Source organism: Passer domesticus, chromosome 10 (genome assembly GCF_036417665.1).
Source record: "Passer domesticus isolate bPasDom1 chromosome 10, bPasDom1.hap1, whole genome shotgun sequence".
In the NCBI taxonomy this organism is placed as follows: Eukaryota; Metazoa; Chordata; class Aves; order Passeriformes; family Passeridae; genus Passer; species Passer domesticus.
Window position 1 is genome coordinate 8,667,483 of NC_087483.1, and position 15,666 is coordinate 8,683,148.

Below are 15,666 nucleotides of genomic sequence, written 5' to 3' on the forward strand. Positions count from 1 at the left end.
AAAAATGTAAAAAATCTTCAGACTTACATTTTCTTGTTCTTTCTCCTCAGTGTTTTTCATTCTTCATTTTCACAGAAATAAAATTAAGGAATGTTCATAGTGAGAAGAATAAAATAACCGCAACAAACAAAACCAGCATTTGATTTTTTTTTCCATTGAAAACCACTGAAAATTCCCTTTAGACCCCCTTACATTCTACGATATGATTTCAATAAACTACTCAGCATTTCTTAGCTCTCCCTCTAAAGATCTTCCCACAACATCACTGAATTTAGGAAGAGCTTAAGACTGTATTACATTTCGGTGTTTCCTGATGGGTCTTGGAAATGAGATGTTTGTTTAAGAGTACCACACTTCATCTGCTAATTGCTTGGGGGTTTTTTCCCCTGTATGACTGAAGATCTGGGTTTTAAATGGCTGGTAAATACACACATCCACGTGCACACCCAGACACTGGCAGGCCAATCTGCTTGCTACAAACTCACTTTTTAAATGCCTTTTCTTTTTTGGTTGTTTGAAAAATCATGTAAGCATAATAGGGATAATTAGCTTTGACTATGAGCAAATCTGGCAATAAAACACATTAGCTACAGCTTTAAATCAACATCTCAGCCTGCAGCCTTAACTCATAGTCCTGGTAAAATCTAATTAAAACTGAAATGATCATCTAGGCATTTGATTTTAATTGCATGTGCGTGTGTGTTTGGCTATTTGGCCTGCACAACCGATTTTCGTGAGGCAGCCGAGTTTGCTGAGAGCTGCTTTGAAACTGATGCCATAATCACAGGGAAAAGACACAAAAACTTAACAGACACAGTATGGGTGTTCTGAAAAAATAGTCCTATAGGTAGCATGTCTGAGTTGTGTTATTAGATGCTGCCTAAGAATATTAGTTACGCATTGCAAGGGAAATATGGCAGAAACTCGAGCTGAAATGTACAACAGCAGAGCTGCAGCTTTCCCTCCCTTGAAAGAAGAACTCTGCCTCGACTCCAGCCGTGAAAAGACATTTGTGATGCAGATTAAATCTCTTCACATGGGCAGTTTGTGGGGGATCACAGATGCTTGTTGCATTCACATTTTGACTTCCTCAGCACTAATTTCACCTTGTAGACCAGCCTTCCACCCTCTGGGAAAGCTCGTGGGGGGCACTGGGAGCACCAGAGCTACTCCTGCCATTTGGAAAACTTGCTGGGCACCTGCTGGCAGCCCCTGTGCCCAGTGCCTTTGGAAGAGCACCTAAGGACGACATCTAAGTGCTCCCCTCCTGGAAATGTCTGTGTTCCCACTGATCTGTTCTGACTGGGAATGTCACCTCGGCTCCCTAAAAATAATACCAACAGAACAAATAAAAACAATGCAAATTGTATTTCAGGAAGAGCAACCCCTTTGGGATCAGGGGATGCTTCTGGGAGCATGATGGATCCTTGGGAAACTTGGAAATCTCCTGGGGTGTTCCTGGACACCCTGAAGACAATGTAGGCTAAAATTGTGGTTGGGATTTATGGAAAATACAGCTTAAAACTGAAAGCAAGGACGTAGCTACTTTGATGGGACATCACTGAATTTAAGTGAGGCTAAAGTTGAAGCGTGTTGCTCCCATTTTATTTCCCAGTGCTACCCAAAACAAGCAGAAGAAAGTTTCCATGTGCTTCGAAAAACCAATGCTGCAATATTTTAATATGGATTGTCTGCTATGGGCTGAGTGCACCCTGAACTGTGCAAGGTGACAAGGTTGAGGCACTTCTGCAAAATGAAAAAAAAACCCCTCTGATGTAATGGCCACAATGGTGGAAGATAAGGGTTTTTTTGCAGGTTCTCACTGATAGTAGTGTATAGGTGTGTGGAAGTTGCTGTGCTGCAAGGTGCAGTGTGAGCAGAGTATTTGGCAAGGGCAGGAGCTCTGGGCTGAGCTCCTGCTGCACAGAGCTTGTGCTGTGGTAGCAACCCTAACACTGAGTGTAAGGTGGTTTTAGGTGTGGTGGGTGTTGGTTTAGTTTTTGATTCATACTTCATTATGTTACTTATTCCGATAAACTGACAAATTTTAGACGTTTCTCAGGCATCCGTAGTGTGTGGCCCTTCCAGCTGAGGATGTGGGAGCTTTTGCCACTCACTCACTTCATCATGGGTTCCAACCAAGATGATCCAGCTTTTGGTCTGCTGGAGAATGGCTGACCAACACAACTCACTGATTTGGCCAAGCCAAATGGGTCTGGCCTGTTTTTCAAGACATAGTGTTCAACTTGGACCATGGGCCCCTCTTCTCTTCACTGAGGGAAGTTCTCTACACAGTTTGTGATGATTGGGAGTGGGGCTGGGCCCAGCCTCATCCCCAATGAGCTACAGCTGTGCAGGACAGGTGATTGACATTGAAGGTAACGAGACACGTGGCACTGCCCAACCACCAAAGGGAGCAGAGGGCACACAGGGCAGGGCATCAGCGTGAGGGGATAAAAGGCTGGGCTGAAGAACAAGAAGGGCAGATGCTTGCAGCCTTCTGAGGTGCCATGGTGTTACTGTGTGTGGGCAGGTGCCTGAAGCCTTCTGATGAGGTGAGGTGTTGCTCTGTATGGGCAAATGCTTAAAGCCTTCTGAAATTGTGTGGTGACACTCTGTGTATGGTGGCTGTCTCAGCTGTGACAAAGTTCACTCTAAATGAAGGGATGAGATAAGGCTGGGTATGGGGTGTGCTGCACTCAGCCCCAGAGCTGGTGTTTGGTGCTGCAGAACAGGAGTTGTAAGAAGAAGGCCAGGTATGGGGGGGAGAGTTTGCTTGAGAGTTAATTTACCAGAGCAGACTGTTCAGAGCATTTCAGCTGGTGGTGCATGGTGCTCCCCAAAGACTGGTAACTCATTGCCTAAAGTCAGCTCCAGCATGAATGCTAATGATTAATGCCTGGAGATCCCAGTGGTCTTGGAAGCAATATAGTTAAGTAAAAGGCAATGGGTTGGATAAAAGGTCTTAAATCAGACTAATGTTGGCAAATGTCACTTGAAAGAGAGGGATTTTGGAGGGGAAAAAAAGAAAGAAAGAAGGAAAAGTAATTTAAGAATAAATTCAAAGGCGGGGAAGCGGACATTCCCACAAACTAATAAAATCTCTGCAAATGAGAAAAATCAGCCTGCTCAGATTGAAATTTAATCACGGAAAGGATTTCATTGTAACAAGGAGAAATATAATTACCACTCAAGAAAGGAGAAGGCTTTCTGCCTCTTGGCTGGCATGCGGCTGCAGGAAAGATGGTGTCAGGAAGGGAAGGAAGGCTCACAGCAGTTGTCCCACCAGTAACAAACACAATCCCTGCTGAAAACGGAGCCAGATTTGTTAGAGAGGCAGCTGTGGATGCTGCATGTGTGAGTGCCCTGGGAGCATTGCTCCAGGAAGGAGCTTCCACCTTCCCCAGAAGTCTGGGAAGGCTCCCTGTGGGTTTTCATGGCATTGCTCTTCCATCCCAGCTCCTACCTAGGCACGGCTTGGGCCACTGGAAATGCCCCTGGGGTTGTGCCACAGCTGTAGTTACACTTCAGACTCATTCAAGGCCATCTGAAAGGTCAATAAAAGCAGGGATGAAGTGTGATAGAAATACAGAAGTTTTTCTGTGGCTAAAAAAAAGGAAGTATTGGTGTGCACACCTTGTGTTGCCCTTCGAAAATGAGCAGGTGTTTATATTTTTGTTTTAAGGAAAAAAAAAGCCAATAAAAGTCCCACCTGTTGTTCATAGTGCAGCAGCATGAATCCTTCCAGGAGCAGGCTGACCACACTGCTGGACTTTTAGCTTTATTTAGAAACAATTACAGCCTCCTCAGAGCTCAAAATATGTCCATAGTTTAACAAGTCAATATTTTCTCTGTTATTCCCCTGCTGAACAGGCTGTTGTTTCCTTCCTTGTTTTGTTATGGATGCAATTCAGGCTGGGTTGGTTTGATTGATATGTTCTGTTTCTTTTCTCTATTTATGGCATTGAGCTCTTGGAGTCTCCACTGACTTCATTAGAGTATTTTAGAAAATAAGTATCCTCAGCATTATTTTCTTTCCTTGGCCTAGTGGGGGAAGAAAAAAAAGTACAATAGAAAAGCACATACTTTAAAACCAGGCAGGTAGTTTGGGCATGCAGTGGAGTGGAGAATGGTACCAACAGTATTTAAAAAGTTCCACTTCAGCATTCTATCAACTGCAAGGTTTTTAAAAGAAATTAAGATTAACATATTTGACGGCTTTTGACCACATTTGAAATTGCTGCTGAAGTGCTTGGTGGGAAAAGAAATCATGTTCTGCTGCTTTAATTTGCTTTTTAAAAAATTATTTTGCATCCACCTCTTTCCTGCTGAGTTTTAGAAGTGTTGTTTGCTTCATCTCAGATGCTCTCATGGCTGATCTCCTCAGGAGGAGGGGATGCATTTCAAGTGGCAGGGAGGAGAATTAGCATGTGGCTCTGCCAGCCACCTGACATGGTGCAAGATAAGAAATTAATTGCAGCCACTGCTGCCAAAATACATGTGGTCCCACATTGATGGGTGCTCTGGTTCCTTCCCAGAATGTAGTGGGTCACCAGTGGATTGCTTGAAGGAAGTCCCATTTACTTTTAAAATGGGAAATTTAACAGGGACAGATGTCTTTGTGTCAGCCCTGGAAGAGTTAATAAGATTAGGTGAAAGAAAAAAAAAATTAGAACTCTTTAATTGGCCAGAATATGCAGTGCTACATCTCCAGCTCTGTGTCAGCAGAGGTGTTTGGCTAGTGGGAATTAAACAGAGAATTGTGCAAACATTGGGAAGTGTTGCTGGAATTATTCAGTGTTCGTTTTTTTTTTTTTTTTTTTTTTTGCTACTTTAGGATTAATTTGTAAATTTGCTCTTGATAATCATTTATAAAATAACCATAACCTTGGAATATTTCAGGTCACGTCAAGGTAGTGGTTTAAACATGTTAAGCCCTGTAAAATGAAAAGTCAATCAGAATAGAAATACAACTCCTGTGGTATTTCATGCTGCTTTGAAAAAATATGGTTCCAGGGAATTAAAAACGAGTAGTGAGTGCTTGGTCTTCTACATTCATGCCTGGTGCTGCTGCTCTCAGTGAGCTGTAAGTCTAGGAACTCTGAGAACATAAATACTGGATTTTTTTGTTTTGTTTTGGTTTTTTTAATCTGTGAAAATACTGTCTTTTTTCTTAATTAACTCCACTATTAAACAAAGAGCAGTGAAACATGCTCTTATGGTGTGTATTTTTACAGCAAAGTATTTAAAGCAGCCCATTGGATAATTTCATGCTGCATTAAGTTCAGCAAGATCTTCTCATATGCATCATTTTTACTGCTTCCTATATCTTTGGCCATAAGCTTTTTAATTGCCATGCAAAGAAATATAAAACAAAATTCAATAAGAAATACATTTTTGGTTGTTTGGCTCCATCTGAAGCAGTGGTTTTTTTCAGACGATGGAGTGAACTTTGGTTGTATGTTTTGTTTGGAAATCACTGGGTCGCCTTTAGAGTGCTGCCCCTGGCTCACCAAGGGCTTTAAAAGCAGCTCCCACAGGAAGAGGAGAGGTTTTATTAGGGCAGAAGGCTCAGCCTCTGGAATGGAAAAGTGCTGGTAATTTCAGCACTCACAGCCATTTGTTAAATCTCTAGGATTTGGGAATGAGCATCCCAAAAGCACAGGGAGCACATGGCTTAGGGGTTATCTTACCCACCTCATTTTCTGTCTGGGTCTTGCACCTGTAACCCAGATAAGTTTGAAAGCCAAAAAAACATTATGGGGTAAGACAAAGGCCAAAAATATCAGAGGTATTGAAATTATGGTCTTTTTCTAACAAAGCTTTCCTCAAGACCAGCGTGGTTGGTTTTTGAGGAAGCAGCATTTCCAGCAAAGGAAAAAGAAAATGTTTTACCAAAAAATGATTTGTGGCATGGTCTAATTTAGAGCTGCAGACTTAAGATGGGCAGGCCTGGGACACTTTCCTTGGAGGTGTTTTTGAGACTAGACCACTCCATAAATACTTAGAATTGCATTTCTAACGCTCACATTCAGGGAGCCTTTATGAATGCAAGTACTGCGCTCATGACTGAACAAAAGGTAAACTAAAAAATGGAAGCTGATGTCTTATGTTTTAGAGAGGAAAAGGAGAATAAAAGATGAAGACTTGGATGTTTCTATGACTGCCTGTGGGTGAAAGCCCCTTCCCAGGGAGCTGCTGCCTGATGGGCCAGAGGGAGATGCCCTGAGGTTCACCCTCGTATGCTTTAGGTTGGATTATGGCTCTGACTTGTTATTTTGGCATCAAATAACTTCCACCCCATTTTTGAGAAATCTTACTTGATACTTACTTGCCTGATAGTGTTTTTAATTGCATGGCAGCAAAGAGCTCCCATCTTAGCAATGTGTTTGCTAACTGGCTGAGCTGATGGGAAAAGCAACCTGACGAGGCCAGATCCTCCCCAGGCTGAAACTGACCCTAGTTTGGTGTTAAACCCAGACTTTATCTGCTGAAAGATTATATAAAAATGAGGCTTTTCTTATTGCTTTGCATTTTCTTTGCTCTCTGTGAAAGGATTTTGTCAGACACACTGACCAAAAGGCTTGGGGGCTGTATTGGGTACGTGCATTTATTTGAACCCTCTGTGCTTTGGGACTGAACCCAGTTGTAGAGGACTATAGGGCTGCTCCAACACTGTCCCCTTCTCACACTCAAAGGCAGGTTAGAGAGGATGTTGTGACTTGTCTTCCATGCTGGTTATTAGAAATGAATGGGGGAGGAAATAAAAGCCCAGCTTTGTGGAACTGGGAGGATTGAGCTTGGAGGTCCTCACCTGCAGCATGGGAAAGGAAGACTGCACTGTGCCTGGGGGATTGGAGGTGGATCATTGTGCTCACTCTGGATTTTGGCACTTCCCCTTTACATGGCTCAAAGGGCCGTGGGCTCTGTGTACACCCCAGGAGCGTAAATCTCTGCTGCTGGCTTTGTCCTAGGATAATTATTGCAGTGTTTTGTTATAGACTGTCTGGGGATGGACAGAAATTGTTCTGTTTCCTCCTAGTGGGTTTATTCTTTGGGTTTTTTGTTCATTCTTTGAATTCTAGTTCAAGTAGGTGGAATATTCCTTATTTTCTTTCATTATAAGGGTAAACACAATTACTGTGATATATCCTCTCCAATTTCTGTTATGACTGTGCTTTGAAACTATAACCTGTTTTTAGCTGAAAATCCTTAGAGGAAGTCTAAGGAGCCAGAAAATGCTTTAGTGGGAAAGCGATATGTTTAAATAAACCTTACAGAGGTAGTGCTCACCCAGTAGATGAAAATATGAAGTCTGAGTATTGTTGGGTAGAGGAGTAGCTCTGAATCTCTCATTCCTTTCTATCTAAGGTAACTTGATTATCACTGTAATCTCTTTTGTTCTGTCACTTTGAAAAGACAGTATCATCTGTCATTCTGTGGGGGGGAAAAAAAACCCCTGACAAATAATTGTAGGCAAAAGCAAATATTCCTTATTTAAGTATTGGTTTAAAAATGAGAGTAATATTTATATAGCCAGAAGCATTCTTTATATATATTTTTATATATATGCATATATATATTTAAAAAAAAATGCACTGCCTCTTCTGAGCCAAATACCTGGCACAAGGTTTGTGCTTGTATGGTTTCTGCAGGAGATACCTGCGTTGTTGGGATACTACCTGTTGAAGGCTTTATTTTCTTAGCAAAGCTAAGAAAAAAGCTCTTCTGCAAAGGGGCACTGGCACTGCCTGGGTGTGTGTAAGCATTTGTGTGCCAGCACATACGTTTATCTTCCAGAAAGGGACTTTGGCCATCTGTAGGACCAAACTGTTGTCAGGCACCCAGGAAACAGGAGATATTTTGTTCCACCAGCTCAAGTGTTTATGAAAATAGGTTAAATAGTTAGGTTAAATAGCAAATGAGAGGAATTAAATTATTTTTTGGTTTGTTGGTGCACCCTGTGAAAACTAATCAGTAACAGTAATATGATTGATAGCATACTGGGTTAACTAAGGATTTCTGTCCTCAGCATGACCAAACCCAGCACTGAGTGCCTCTCCTATAACCAAGGGCCACATTAGCTGGGCAGCAGATGCACTCAGATACACAGATTATGGTCCTCTGTCAACATCCAGCATCTCCCAGGCCTCTCCTGATCCCCTGAGCATCCCTGGAGCTGGGTGAAGCCTTGGGGGCTGCCGAGGCGTCGGGTTCTGGCTGCGCACCAGGGTGCCCAATTCGGGAGTGTGGGTTTTTGGCTGAGGTTGGCACAGCTGCTGCCCTTGCTGGCAGGCAGGGAGGACACCTGTGTGCCCCTGTGAATGAAGGCAGCCTTCACTTGGGGGATGCTGCTGCAAGAGCCGTGCCCCGCGCGGAAGCGCGAAGAAAAGGCCGATGCTCCGTGCCACGCGTGCTCGGGCGCATACTAAGGAAGCAGCAGGGGAGGAATAAAAGGTACTGGCTCCTTGGCTGGCCTCGATGCTATTCAGAGCCTGCCTGAATTAGCAAGGCTGGCGTAAACCATTCTGCACACCACGGTAATATGGTAATCCTGGAAATGCAGGAAGGGGAATCCCTGCACTGTTAAATTCGTGGGATCTTTTTGTGATGAGATCAGTGGAGCTTTCATCTCGTTTGTTTAGTGTTTGGGAGATGTAGTTCCTCAGCATCTGAAACTGATTTTGTTGAAGTAAGAGTGTCATTTGTTTAAGAATGCATGATAAAAAAGCTGATGACTTTCCAGTCTGAAGCAAAACTGGGACAGTTTCTTCTTAGTATTTCACTGCAGTTACAGCTGGTGTGAGCTCCTCTGGGCAATGCCTGTCACGGGGAGCTGGAGCACCTGGGAAAGGCTTTGAGAGGCAATCAGGGCTCCCCTCTGCTCTGCCCTGCTGCTGTTTCCCCCTGGCTGGAGGAGGCTCATCCTGTTGGCAGAGGTTCAGTGGCACAGCCCTGCTGATGTCCAGATGCGATTCGAGCGGCAGCTCCCGTGGCCGCGTCCAGCCCAGGTGGTTCCAGCTCTGCTCTTCGTGCTGGCCGTACATTTGCCCTTGCAGTCTCAGCACACACAGCAAAATCTTCCAGCTGTGGCTGTCTCTAGCTAGCACTGTCTCAATCTGCTTTATTCTCTTGATGGAGAGACATTTCCCATCAGACATTTTAAATAAGAGTTTAGTGCGAGTGATGTCTAGTGATCTTAGTAATTTTTTCAAATGCTTAATCATAGCTGTGTCCCTGAATATCTTCTCCATCTCAGCCACAAGACTTTCAAGTTGTGACAACTGCTTCATGATAAGAGTGGTGTGTATAGAATTTTTGTATTTTTACAAGAAAAAAATTATGTATGTTTGCCTTATGCTTTTTTCTCTGTACTTTCCTACCTAGAGCAATTGGACCAGCAAGTGAATCACTAGACCGCTAAGACAGACCCTTTTTTTAGATGTTATCTGTTTTTCAAGTCATTGCTGTTTTTTCTTTGTATCGCCTCACAGAACCAAAGGATAACAGAGTGATAGTAATCATAATTAAACAAAATCTAACTTACAGGAGCTTAAAAACCAAAGGATGCTGTTCCTCAGGGGACAAGGGATTATAGCTGGTTCTGTTTCCTCTTGGTGGTCAGTGTCGCTGGAGGTCTCTGTAGGCTGTACATAATAGGGTCACAAATTTTGCTGGCACGTATTGACCTCTCAAGACAGAAAACAAGCTAGCTCTCTCTGCCCACCTCTGAGCCTCTGTAGTCTGGAATATGGCTTTCAGCAGCACTCTGGTGAAGCTTTCTTGCTTCTTTCAAACCTGAGCTTCCTGCTAAACCAACTACATAAGTGTCTGGATGACTGACTTGAGGGAATGAAATAGTGGGAAAAAATAATTTTAAAATTAAATATAAATATATATTTTCTTGGACCTGACTCTATTTTTTTTTCCACTTTGCTTAACCGCACAGAAATTTCACAGGGTGTTTCAGCAAATTAATTCTTCTGTACTAATGGTGTGCATGGATGTGTGAAGGCATTTCCCTGTTTGTAATGATATACACCAGTTACACTTATTTTCTGGAAGAATCCTCCTTACTTGGGAGGGTTTCTTGTCCCCTAGTTATTAGCCCCAGTCCACAGAATTTAGGACTTGGCTGTTCTTGGTGTCTTCTCTGAGGTGGACTCACTCCTGGACTAAGTGGGGTGTGTTATTTCTGGTCTCTGTTTAAAAAAGAACAACAACAAGAAAAAAAGGTTGTCTTTCCCAACATCATTGCACTTTAGCCAAATATTTGCATTGCAATTTGTGATGAATTATAAATGAATCAACAATGTGTCATGAATTTAATATTCAAGAATATCCTACATGTCACATTACCTTGATTTTCCCCCTTTATTCCTGAAGCGTAGGCAGCCTGCTAAGATTGGCAGATGCAGAGTGTGAACGAGGTGCTCTCCGAGTCAGTGGGTACAGCTCAAATTCCTTCATGAGGAATGGTGTCCCTCATTCCAAGCTGTCAAAGCAGCACTTGATGGAGGCTGCAGTTGCACAAGCACTCTGTGGAGAGCAGTGTGAATATTCGAGCTGTGGCTTGGCTCTTCAAGCAGGGATCACCTCCCTCCTCCCTCGCCTGTGGGCTGGCAGCAATGAGATGGCCAGCCCGGCTTGGGTGGCCCCACTCAAGGAGGATGGAGGTGATCTGGGCCAGCCCTGGCCCCAGGTGAGGCTGACAGGGGCTTTGCTCAGGGTCCTGCTGGTCGCTGTGGTGAGGGCAGAGCTGGGGATGTGTCCAGCCCGGAGTGACTCCTCAGGAGGCATAACAGACACACGTCATCACTACCTTTATGAATAGTTTCCTGACAAAAACGAGCCTGGTTTTTATGCTCTATCACAAATGATTGATGGCTTCAGGGCTGTTGGCTGAGGTGTGCAGTGGGAGCATCGGGCTGGTGCCAGACCTTGCACTGGTGGTGTCCATGAGCAAAGGCACATCGTGAGTCTCAGTGTAGCTCACCAAGGTCACGCTCAGGTAGTGAAGTGCTCAGAGTGTCTGTGCAATTAAAAACTAGCTGAAGACAGAAATCCTGCGCTGCTAATTCCAGTCTCTGCTGAAATACCCCAGTGATCAGTACTGGCCTTTCTGAGCAGTCTCAGATGATGAACTGCTGGTGATGTCCTTTTGAAGCTCTCCATAGTTAGGTCTTTGTTTACCTAAACAATTCAGCTTCTATTTGGTGTATTGTAAGCACAATCATTAGTTCCTGTGCTTTGCTAAGGGAAGTAAAGCAGCATGTTTTCTGCTTTGTTTTTTAATGCCGTTAAGTCAGAGGCTGAGACTGAGCTTTAGGCTTTGCCCCAGGAAACAGGAATCTCGGAAACTCTGAATACTGATACCTTTTCTGTTATACAGGTTCATAACTGACATGTTTTCAAGGTGTGAACGTTGTCAAGAGTTTTGCTGTGTACTTTGGGAGCAGGAAGATGAAGCTTTTTTTTAAGGGATGCTGGGCTAGCACTGACCTCATCTGAAAGGCTGTGATGTAGGAGGCTGCTCTGAAGTGGAAGCATCCTGGTACTGCTGCACAGCAGAGCAGACCTTTGTGTTCCCATGTCCATTTTTTCCTTGTGAATCACACCAGACTGGTTAACTCATTCTCATAATTAATCAAAACCATGTTTTGCTGGCATTGTCGCTGGGTTGAATCCCAGTGTAACATTTCCACAGGTCCTGTTAAGTTACTGTGAAAGGATTAAAGCTCATTTAATTGCCCATTTTGTTACCACGGCAGCTGTTCTAATTTTACCATCTTGTGTCATCCACAAGATCTCCTTTCTGTTCTCAGATACCTAGGGGTCCTAAGAGTTCACATTTTTTAGGTGCAATCATTCTTGTCTCTAAATTTCCATGTCTGTATGAACTCTGTACCTCAACAGCTTTTAACCTGGGGAGTGTAACTTAAAACAAGTCTAAAGTCACAGGGCTTTGGAGGGGTGCTCCAGATCAACACCAGGTAACAGACACTGATGATTCCAAGGAGTCTGCCAACAAGGACCTTTCTGCTGCTGTTCCTGCCAGAGCAGCCCTGTACATCACTTTGAAGGACTCTTGGTGACTTTCAGGCAATTTGTGTTATAAGTGAATGCATTTTCCTGCCTGATATGAGTGATAAATGCTCAATATTCCGTATTATAAGGGAGCAAACTGTGAGATACATAGAAACCATTGGATATGTGAAGAGTGCTGTAGGAATATTTGAGATGGTGAGGAAAATGGAAATTTGAAGGGGGAAAGGAAGGATAAACTAATGCAGACTTTTTTTTTGTATTGTTTTGTACAAATGTACATCTTCCCCATACAGCTTTTAGAGTTCTTGACAAACGTATGTGCAGCCATGGAACCAGCAGACAGGCAGCTTTGAACTGTGCAGTGGATGCACAAGGAATATTGATTCATCCAAGCTTTCACTAGCCTTGGTAATAAAATACTTCAGAGTCCAGAATTTCAAATGGCCAAAGTGTTCTTCAACCTTGCCTGCATTGTACTTATGACAAACTGGCTTTTGTTCAACAAAAGGCATCAGGACTCTTCTTTCCAGCAACCTTTTTTATTAAAAAGTTATGGCTGTAGTAGCAATCTGCCGTCATTGTGGTGAGGTTTGAGGTCTTTTCTATGTCCCTGTTCTGTCTAATGCTGTTTGTTTGGTTATCTGGGGTCCTTGGAGGGTAATTCATGGGGGAAAAAAACTCTTAAAGAGCCCATCTGGAACACTAATGTAACTTGTTGCTGTTTTCTTCTCCATTATAGCAGCTATTATGGGAATTAGCTATCATTTAGATGATTTTTTTTTTCTTTTTACATACAGAAGAAAGTTCTTTTCATTAAATCTCTCCAAGTAGAGACAATCATCATCACAGGGCATTTTTGTGGGGTTTGTTCATGCTCTTGACATTGCACTTGACAGATGCAGTGATACAGTGAGAAAGGAATTTTTTTCCCTAAAGCAGTAGGAATTTCCCTCTTCCAGGTATTAGGCTGGTACCCCATGCTTCTCATGCAAGGTGTACACTGCTTTAGATCCAGCAGAGCAGGAGAGGTAGCTGAGTAGAATTTTTTAGGTCAGCAATATTCTGTGGTTCCACCCAGGCTTTCAATATTGACTGAAGAATTGTGGGTTTTGCAGCAAAAACACACAAAAAGGGTGACTTGTTCCATTCCTCTGCTTCACGTGAGGAACTGCTAAATGCTTCAAGTAAACTTTTAGTTGTCAGCCAGCTCTGTGGCAGGAGGTTTTATCCAGGTTACCAGGATGAATTTCAGTATCAGAAAGGGATTGGGAAGATGGGGGAATGCAGTGGTGGTCAAAACACTTAAATTTTATGTCACCAGTGATCCTTACCCAGTCCTGCATCTCTCTGAGGGCTTGTTTTGGGGTGTTTGCCATGCTGTGCCACATTTACAACATTCTGTTGTGTTTCTCTCTCCTTGGGTTGAGTTTGGATAGGTAAAACAGTCCTTGTTTGGTGGAGAGCCTGTGCCCAGGAGTGTGGCTGGGTGGTGGTGGTGTGTACCTTCACCTTGGCAGCAGAAGCGAGCAAGTCTCTTTGCAGTTCTCACATTTCCTGAGCCTCTCTCTTTGGGTTTCCCTGCCAGATGTTTCCCATTCAATCCCTATTGGTTTCCATTACCACCTTGAAAATTGACTTGAGGTGGAAACGAATATTGCAGTTATATTGCTGACTTTTGCATAAATTAGTGTCATTTTCTTTTAAATGTCCTGCCATTTTGGACAAGTGTAGTTTATCAAAAAATAATAGTAGCCACTTGGAAGTGTTGTTTCTGACTTCAGGGAAGGGCTTGGTTTTGTGTCCTTTAAAATGCCTGGTTCCCAAAGCAATATGCAGGTTTTGAGGCAAAAATCTGAGGAGTTCTGGCAGGGGCAGCCTGTTCCTCATGGGCATCCCAAGTGCTCCTCACATCCATGCTCTTGGGGCTGCCCCGGCAGGGAAGGAGCAGCAGAGCTTGAGTGGAGGGTGCAGAAAGCAGAGGCACAGCTTTGTGTGGAGCTGCTGCTCATGGGAGCCTGATGCCAGCACACAGGAGTTAAATGGAACTCTGTGAAACCCTTAACACGGCGCTTGATGTTCTCTTTAGGAATCACCAAGCATGTAACGTCCTTATGTTCTCCAAAGGGCTTATTTGGCAGCCTGTTAGCATCTCACTGTGACATGACTGAAGGGGGAACAACCAAAACAACAAGGTGCAGGGAAAGGAGGCACAGCAGGCACCAAATTGGAGTAGCAGCTTCATAGCACAGTACCTTTGAACCTGAGATGACTCTTCTCTTTCCCTGGATGAGTAGCAGACTTTGATCACCTTGAAGACAACATCATGCTGGTCAAACAGTGCTGGGGACCCAAGTAATTGTCCCTAAGACTCCCAGTCACTGCTGCATTCCAGTGTGTGTGAGGATGAGCCAGTCTGTGCAATCCAACACAGGGTTTGCTGATTCTGTTCTTTGCAGCTATCCAGATTTTAGGACCAGAAGTATCTTTTCAGCTAACCAGGAGCATGGTGAAGTTGCAAGGTGAATATTTCCATCACTGGGAAAGGAGCTCTGTGCTATAGGTGGAGATGGCTGCTTGTGAAGAGGCAGTAAGTAATCAGGGTAGGAAAATTAAAGAAAAGGGGGTGAGCAAAGTAAAGGATTAGGGTATTCAAGTAGCTGGTAGATTAATGGGGCACAGTGCATACCTTTGGGTCCTCACTTCTTTGATTTGAAAAACAAACCAGCTTCCAGTTCACCTGTAATATTACTTTTCATACAGATGCCTTTAATCCTACAATTTCCATTTTCAGAGCAAACAAAGATGTGTTTCTTTTCCTTATAAACCCTTTTTCCTACCCTCAATGCAATTCATGACTGAGACAGAGAGCAGGGGGAAGTGTGCAAATGCCAACTTGTCAAAGGCAGCTTGGAGCCACAGGCTGGGCAGCCCCAGCATCCCTGGGGGGCATTCCTGCTTGGTTCCTTGGTTCCAGCATGGTCCTCCAAACAGGGAGTCACTGGCTGGTGGGTTACCCCAGGCTGTACACTCCTGGACACACGCACACGTGTATTTACTAGGAAAGGGACTGCTTTGCTATCACTGGAACAATTTCCCCCCCAGGTGAGCATCTCACCACATCTGAGCAGTCAGAGTGATGCCCTGTGAAGGCTGACCTAGAGCAGAGGCCAGACAGAGCTAAAGAATAAAGCAGGGATTTATTAAAAGGCCCCAATGGATCCACCTTGGGCAGCACAAGAGCCCAACCAGGGCTGCACCCAAGATAAACCCAAAATGGTCACAAAATGGTGATGAGGTCTCACATTTTAAGTTTTAGTTCATATTGGAGTTAATTGTCTGGTTAGAGCTTTAGCTTATGAAGTCCCATCCTCCTTGTTTTTCTCTCCTCTTTCCACCATTGTTTATACTTTTTGGGCCTGGAGCTTGTGACAGTTGTCCTTGGACAAGCTGGAAAAGGATTGTTGTCTACCTACCCTGTGAAGAGAACTTGCTAACACTTAACACAAAGCTCAGAGCTACACACCAAAGCATCACAAAATCTGAAAAATATGAAAGCTAAGACTTAAAGCATCACCACCCACCACACTTACTAACTTCCACACTGTTAATCCACTGGAG

General features: G+C 43.7%; 1 protein-coding gene across 3 annotated transcripts in view; it reads left to right on the forward strand.

Moving 5' to 3' along the window:
• Positions 1 to 15,666, forward strand: part of ERBB4 (erb-b2 receptor tyrosine kinase 4) — a 578,878-nt gene that overhangs the window by 61,707 nt on the left and 501,505 nt on the right. The window contains exon 1 of one of the 3 annotated variants that reach the window (XM_064433629.1): positions 2,452 to 2,555. The exons of the other annotated variants lie outside the window; for them this stretch is intronic. The gene's annotated coding sequence lies outside the window, so the exon portion shown is untranslated. Of the gene's footprint in view, positions 1 to 2,451; positions 2,556 to 15,666 lie in introns of those variants that run through there. 3 annotated transcript variants of the gene reach the window in all.